Raw genomic sequence first — 8,126 nt, 5'->3', positions numbered from 1 at the left:
TGTTTTCCAGGGTGGCTGCACCAGCTTGCATTCCCACCAACAGTGTAGGAGGGTTCCCCTTTCTCCACATCCTCGCCAGCATCTGTCATTTCCTGACTTGTTAATTTTAGCCATTCTGACTAGTGTGAGGTGGTATCTCACTGTGGTTTTGATTTGTATTTCTCTGATGCCCAGTGATATGGAGCACTATTTCATGTCTCTGTTGGCAATCTGGGTATCTTCTTTGTAGAAATGTCTGTTCATGTCCCCTGCCCATTTCTTGATTGGATTATTTGTTCTTTGGGTGTTGAGTTTGGTAAGTTTTTTATAGATTTTTGATACTAGCCCTTTATCTGATATGTCATTGGCAAATATCTTCTCCCATTCTGACAGTTACCTTTTGGTTTTGTTAACTGTTTCCTTTGCTGTGCAAAAGCTTTTTATCCTGATGAAATCCCAATAGTTCATTTTTGCCCTTGCTTCCCTTGCCTTTGGCGATGTTTCTAGGAAGAAGTTGCTGTGGCTGAGGTCAAAGAGATTGCTGTCTGTGTTCTCCTCAAGGAGTTTGATGGATTCCTGTCTCACATTGAGGTCTTTCATTGAGTCTGTTTTTGTGTGTGGTGTAAGGAAATGGTCCAGTTTCATTTTTCTGCATGTGGCTGTCCAATTTTCCCAACACCATTTATTGAAGAGGCTGTCTTCTTTCCATTGGACATTCTTTCCTGCTTTGTCAAAGATTAGTTGACCATAGAGTTGAGGATCTATTTCTGGGCTCTCTATTCTGTTCCATTGATCTATGTGTCTGTTATTGTGCCAGTACCATACTGTTTTGATGATGACAGCTTTGTAATAGAGCTTGAAGTCCAGAATTGTGATGCCACCAACTTTGGCTTTCTTTTTCAACATTCTTCTGGCTATTCGAGGTCTTTTCTGGTTCCATATAAGTTTTAGTATTAGTTTTTGCATTTCTTTGAAAAAAAATTGATGGTACTTTGATAGAGATTATATTAAATGTGTAGATTGCTTTAGGTAGCATAGATATTTTCCCAATAGTTGTTCTTCCAATCCAGGAGCATGGAACATTTTTTCATTTCTTTGTGTTCTCCTCAATTTCTTTCATGAGTTCTTCCTAGTTCTGAGTACAGGTTCTTTGTCTCTTTGGTTAGGTTTATTCCTAGGTATCTTATGGTTTTGGGTGCAGTTGTGAATGGATTGACTCCTTAAGTTCTCTTTCTTCTGTCTTGTTGGTGTATACAAATGCAACTGATTTCTGTGCATTGATTTTTATATCCTGACACTTTACTGAATTCCTGTACAAGTTCTAGAAGATTTGGAGTGGAGTCTTTTGGGTATTCCACATATAGTATCATATCATCTGCAAAGAGTGAGAGTTTGATTTCTTCTTTGCTGATTTGGATGCCTTTAATTTCTTTTTGCTATCTGATTGCTGAGGCGAGGACTTCTAGTACTATGTTGAATAGCAGTGGTGATAATGGACATCCCTGCCGTTTTCCTGACGTTAGTGGAAAAGCTCTCAGTTTTTCTCCATTGAGAATGATATTTGCTGTGGGCTTTTCATAGATGGCTTTGATGTTATTGAGGTAAATACCCTCTATCCCTACACTTTTAAGAGTTTTGATCAAGAAAGGATGCTGTACTTTGTCAAATGCTTTTTCAGCATCCATTGAGAGTATCATTTGGTTCTTGTTCTTTCTTTAATTAATGTATTGTATCACATTGATTGATTTGTGGATGTTGAACCAACCTTGCAGCCCTGGAATAAATCCCACTTGGTCGTGGTGAATAATCCAATGTGCTGTTGGATCCTATTGGCTAGTATTTGGGTGAAAATTTTTGCATCTGTGTTCATCAAAGATACTGGTCTGTAATTATCTTTTTAATGGGGTCTTTGTCTTGTTTTGGGATCAAGGTAATGCTGTCCTCATAAAATGAGTTTGGAAGTTTTTGTTCCATTTCTATTTTTTGGAACAGTTTCAGGAGAATAGGAATTAATTCTTTAAATGATTGGTAGAATTCCCCTGGAAAGCCATCTGGCCCTAAGCCCTTATTTGTTGGGAGATTTTTGATGACGGCTTCAATCTCCTTACTGGTTATGGGTCTGTTCAGGCTTTCTATTTCTTCCTGGTTCAGTTTTGGTTGTTTATATGCCTCTAGGAATGCCTCCATTTCTTCCAGATTGTCAAATTTTCTGGTGTATAGTTGCTCATAATATATTCTTTTTTTTTTTAATTTGACAGAGATCACAAATAGGCAGAGAGGCAGGCAGAAAGGTGGGGGGGGGGGGGGGAGCAGGCTCCCTGCTGAGCAGATAACCCGATGCGGGGCTTGATCCCAGGACCCTGGGATCATGACCTGAGCTGAAGGCAGAGGCTTTAACCCACTGAGCCACCCAGGTGCCCCGCTCATAATATATCCTTAAAATTCTTTGTATTTCTTTGGTGTTGGTTGTGATCTCTCCTCTTTCATTCATGATTTTATTTATTTGGGTCCTTTCTCTTTTCTTCTTGATAAGTCTGGCCAGGGGTTTGTCAATCTTACTAATTTTTTCAGAGAACCAGCTCCTAGTTTTGTTGATTTGTTCTATTGTTCTTTTGGTTTCTCTTTCATTGATTTCTGCTCTGATCTTTATTATTTCTCTTGTCCTGCTGGGTTTAGGCTTTTTTTTTTTTTTTTTGCTGTTTTTTCCGCAGCTCTTTTAGGTCTAAGGTTAGGTTGTGTATTTGAGACCTTTCTTGTTTCTGGAGAAAGGCTTGTATCACCATATATTTTCCTCTCAGGACTGCCTATGCTCTGTCCCACAGATTTTGAACAGTTTTGTTTTCATTATCATTTGTTTCCATGAATTTTTTCAGTACTTCTTTAATTTCCTGGTTGACCCATTAATTCTTTAGAAGGATACTCTTTAGCCTCCATGTATTTGGGTTCTTTCCAAATTTCCTCCTGTGATTGAGTTTTAGCTTCAGAGCATTGTGGTCTGAAAATATGCAGGGATTATCCCAGTCTTTTGGTCCCAGTTGAGACCAGTTTTGTGACCCAGGATGTGATCTATTCTGGAGAATGTTCCATATGCACTAGAGGAAAATGTGTGTTCTGTTCCTTTGGGATGGAATGTTCTGAATATATCTGTGACGTCCATCTGGTCCAGTGTGTCATTTAAGGCCTTTACTTCCTTGTTGATCTTTGCTTGGAAAATCTGTCATTTCAGTGAGGGGAGTGTTAAAGTCCCCTACTATTATTGTGGTATTGTCAATGTGTTTCTTTGATTTTATTATTAATTGGTTTATATACTTGGCTGTTCCCATGTTAGGGGCATAGATATTTAAAATTGTTAGATCTTCTTGTTGGACAGACCCTTTGGGTATGATATAGTGTCCTTCCTCATCTATTCTGGCTTAAAATCTAATTTACTGATATAAATTAGCCCCAGCTTTCTTTTGATGTCCATTAGCATGGTAAATTGTTTTCCACCCCTTCACTTTCAATCTGGATGTGTCTTTGGGTCTAAAATGAGTTTCTTGTAGACATCATATTGGTGTGTTTTGTTTTGTTATCCATTCTGATACCCTGAAAGACACAAACATTTAAAACACTGTTGGATATTGCCAAATCACCTCTGAAAAATGTTGCATCAGTATAAAAGCCCATGAGTAGTTTATATAAATGGCTGCTGCTTCATGTGTCACCGACCCTTTTTCTCTCCAGTGATAGCCTTACATTCTCTTAATAGTAACACTAAAAGTTGCCTTCTAAATAGCAGTTATTGTGTTCCAGGCACTGTTGTATGGCATTTATGTCGGCTCATCTCATCCTCCCCAAAAAGCCTTAGAAGTATGTGCTTTTTTAAACTCCAGTTCACAGGAGAGCATCGGTGGCACAGAGAGATTCCATAACTTGCCCAAAGTCACACCACTAGTAAGTGACATAGTTGAGACATGAACATCACCAGCCCCAAAGTCCGTGCTCTTAAACCTTATGCTCCACTGCCTTTTATAGCTCACAACTACTGAGTGTTTGCCGTGTGGCAAGAGCTGCTAGAACACCATCATCACAGCCCCCTTCTAAGTGAGAACCCTTCTCAGCCTCTGTATTCTGCATATTGGAACACATGACCCACCTTGGTTGTTGAGCGAAAGTGTCGGTTTGATGGTGGCTTGATGGGGTGGTTGATCTCCCTAGGCTCTTCAATTTTTTTTTTCTTTGTTAAATATGAGTTTTAATTGTAAAAAATATTCTGTGAATGTAGTTTATCAACCTTCTGTGCACACGTTGGTTCAGATATATACTGATATGATATTCACAGATGTTGTTTTTATTACAGAACAAAATCAGTTAAACATTTACTCCTAGCTTCAGGATTAACCCCAGGTTTCTTTCTTTTTTTTTTTTTAAAGATTTTATTTATTTATTTGACAGAGAGAAATCACAAGTAGTCGGAGAGGCAGGCAGAGAGAGAGAGAGAGAGAGGGAAGCAGGCTCCCTGCTGAGCAGAGAGCCCAATGCGGGACTCGATCCCAGGACCCTGAGATCATGACCTGAGCCGAAGGCAGCGGCTTAACCCACTGAGCCACCCAGGCGCCCCAAACCCCAGGTTTCTTTAGGCCATTAAAATTATTGCCATTCAAAACAGAATGACACAACTGTATGCACTAGTATTCAGGAGCAGATTTATCGACTGTCTTGCTAATTTCATACTATAAGGGACAAGGCGATTCCCAAGTGGTGGTCCTTCCACTCTTGGCTGTGCGGAGCTGCCCCAGGGGACCGGAGCTCCACTGAGTCCTCCACCTGATTTGGGAGAAGGCATGGGGTTGTAGTTTGAGTTGAGTAAGGAAAGCATTCATATCTGTATTAAACAAGAGATAGTCTGAAGCTAGGGCTTCGGAACAAGGAGGGCTCGGGTCTCCTCTTCTGTTCCGCTTACCGGGGTAGGGTTTATTCAGATCATGGAAGCGTGGGTTTTCTCATCTATGAAACAGGAACAGTGATAGCTGCTTTGTGGGGGTGGTGGTCCAAGAATCAAATAGGGTGTTGTGTGCAAATTGTCTCACCGGTACCTGGCATGCAGAACCCCCTCTCCAAGTGTGAATTTCCTTCTTTCTCTCCAGGGACACCTGCACGTCAGGGTTACAGATCTCCACGTGCGAGAGTGTAAAACTAACCCCTAACTAAAACCTAAAATCTAGTGAGTAATGCACAACATACACAACGGAGATGTGATCTTGTATGCGCAGGGTTTCCGTTAGTATAAAAGGGGCCCATGAAAACTTAGAGCCAGACAACTCAAAATACATCACACAGATCTAATTTTTAAAATCCTCAACAAACTCCTTAGGTTATGTGTGACTATTATTCCCATTGGGTGGACAAGGATGTGGTACAAAGAAACCAAGTAACGTGCCCTCAGCCACCCAGCTAGTGAAAGCAGGGCTGGGAGTCACACTCAGAGAGACACGCAGTTGCAGAGTTTCAGTCATCGTGTTCTACCTCCGCGACAGCTCAGAAGAGAAATGCCTGACCAATGTTTTATTGAGAGAAGATCAACTAGCAAATTCCTATCTCTGGTTTCTGCTTGGCAACCCGTTTCTGATGCTGAGTCGATGCTGAGATGCTGAGGTCTGCCTGGTTAGATCTTAAGCTCAAGTTAGTTTGAATCTCTACCATTCTGTTGGTTTCATAGAGGATCATGCCTCCATCCGTCCATCCCATCGTTGAATTTACTCATTCAACAATACTTGTGAGGCCTAGAAAAGTGGGAGTGATGCCTGACAAGACTTGAAATCAAAAGACCCAATTCCAAATCCTGTTTTTCCGTTTTCTCCCTATGTGACCTTAACTAGGCTCATCTAGGCCTCAGCCTCTGTAGGTTAAACGGAAGAAGTAATACCTACTTCTCTGGGTTATTCTGATCATTAGGCAAGCTCGTATGGAAAGGGAAAATGATTTGGAAACCGTAAAGTGCTATGCAAATATTATTTGCTATAACTACCCCACAAAGAGGAGCCAGCCAGAAAAGCCTTTGCTTACTTAAGCAAAATCCCAGCTTTGGGCCATTAAATGGCTCACTGTGCTTTTATTGCTGATCTTAACCAGGATTTGAACTTTAGCTGTGACACCTGCTTGTGAAGAGAGAGAAGCTTTTTGGAAAGCTGGCATAGGGATTCCACTTTCCCTTCGTGTTAGTGTCTCCATGGGAATGGGATAGGTTGGCCAGTCAGCAGGGTGTTGCCTTCTTTGTGATCCAGAATCCAAATTGAAATATTATGCCCACAAAATTATTGGCATTTCCTTACACAGAAAGGATGTTAAAAATAAACAAGTGGCTCATGGGCCTTGGCAGCAGAGGTGAATTGTCCTAAGGAGCTCAGGCTGTCACGCTGCGGAAGACCTCTTCAGACCTCCCAGAGGCATTTCAGACAGCAAGGAAGTCTGATGTAAATTGCAGAGGACTTTTTTTTTTTTTTTTTTAAATCCAGAAAGTCGCCTTGTGTGCCAGTGTCTGTTCAAACAGCTGGTTTCTGGAGTGACTGGCTTCATTAGAATCAACTAAAAATACATTACTGAAAGTCAAGTAAATACCAGTTCCTAGGTGCGCTCTACAAGGATTCTTACTCTTTAGATCTGACACAAGATCGGAGAATCTGATTTTTAAAAGCTTTGGGGGAAAGGCTCATTCCAAGCCAGATAGGGGAACCACGGCTTGGAGATGAGGATGCCTGTGGCAGACGGCAGTGGGACTGATGAGTTTCGGGGACTAAGCTGGTTTTTGGAGTGCCTCTGTCCCACATTCTGTTCACTCCCATTATCTATGACCTTTTTTTTTTCCCCATGAAGAAGTGTTTTTGGAAGAGTTTTCTGGACAGTTGCAGCATGCCAGCTTTAAACCACTTGAGTCGCTGCTTTCTTTGCAACTATTTCATAGGAACATGAGTGAATGATTTTAGGAATTTTTTTGCCCCCCAACCCATGCCCCCCAGCCACAGTCCTGAGAGCAATGTTCAGTAACACTGTTCTGTGATAAAATCGCAATGTTCAGTTCTCCACTCCTCTGCTGTTTTAATGGTATGAATGGTAGATACTGCTGGGTCAGTGTGCCCGAGGAGGAGTTAGTTGCTGCCCAGTTCCAGGACCGAGAGTAGACAACAACATGTTCAAAGTGTAGGACCTTGGAGTTGTGGGACATTAGGAATGTTGTTGGGAAGGTTTGGAATTCACTGTTTTTGAAGAAGCTGATGAGAGATGGGACAAACAGGCATACCTGTGACTTAGGGATGCAAGTAGGTTTGTTGGCTGTTTTGCTTGTGCTTAAACACAACAAAGGATGCCTCTGTACGCCTATCTTGACAAATGACCTTGCAATGGATCGAACCCGTCAATTTGAATTCCGGTTTCCCACACTGTGCGACAAAAGTCGGGGTTGCTTAACCTCTCCCTTTTTTGTTTCCTTATCTGATCGAAAGAGCTAGCATTGCCCCAATTGCACAGTTGTTTTGAAGTCGAGACAAGACGAGGCCTGCGAATGTCCAGTATTATAAGAAAAGCTAGTTTCCGTCCAATCTGGAGCCCACTCCCGCCTTTTCCGTTTGTACTGGATTGTGAAGTGGAGGCAGCTACAAGGTGAGCCCATCCTGATGGGAAACTCTGTTAAGCTGAGCCTATGGGTATCCAAGTTCCTCTGTAGAAAGGCTTGTGGGCACAGATCCAGGCACGTAGCCTACAAAGTACCCCGTGACTACACAGGAAGTAGCAGCTTGGATCGGCGGAAAAGAGGAGGCAACCGAGGAGGCTGTTGAAATGGGCTTGTTGAGACAGCGGTCAGTGCACGAGCATGTTCGCGTGGTATCCCTACCGGTCCGCCCCAGGGTAGATTGATGCTGACTAGTCGGGGGTAAGCAGGCCTCATTATATAGGCGGTAACATGATACCATCCCGGGGCAATTCCTACTTGTCACGTGTCCAGAAGGCAGGGATCCCTGGTTCATACATTTTGGACTAAGCAGACACAGAGCAGGCCTGTTTTAGGTTAGGGGCTGAAGATGAACGACCAGAGTTTTGCCATGTTGAAGAAAACTGTCTGAACAGAGGATGAAAATCCCTGGGCTCCAGTCAGGACTTTCTTGCCTTGGGAG

This window comes from Mustela nigripes, chromosome 9 (genome assembly GCF_022355385.1).
Source record: "Mustela nigripes isolate SB6536 chromosome 9, MUSNIG.SB6536, whole genome shotgun sequence".
NCBI lineage: Eukaryota > Metazoa > Chordata > Mammalia > Carnivora > Mustelidae > Mustela > Mustela nigripes.
The sequence above is the reverse complement of the archived record's forward strand: the minus strand, read 5'-3'. Positions refer to the sequence as shown.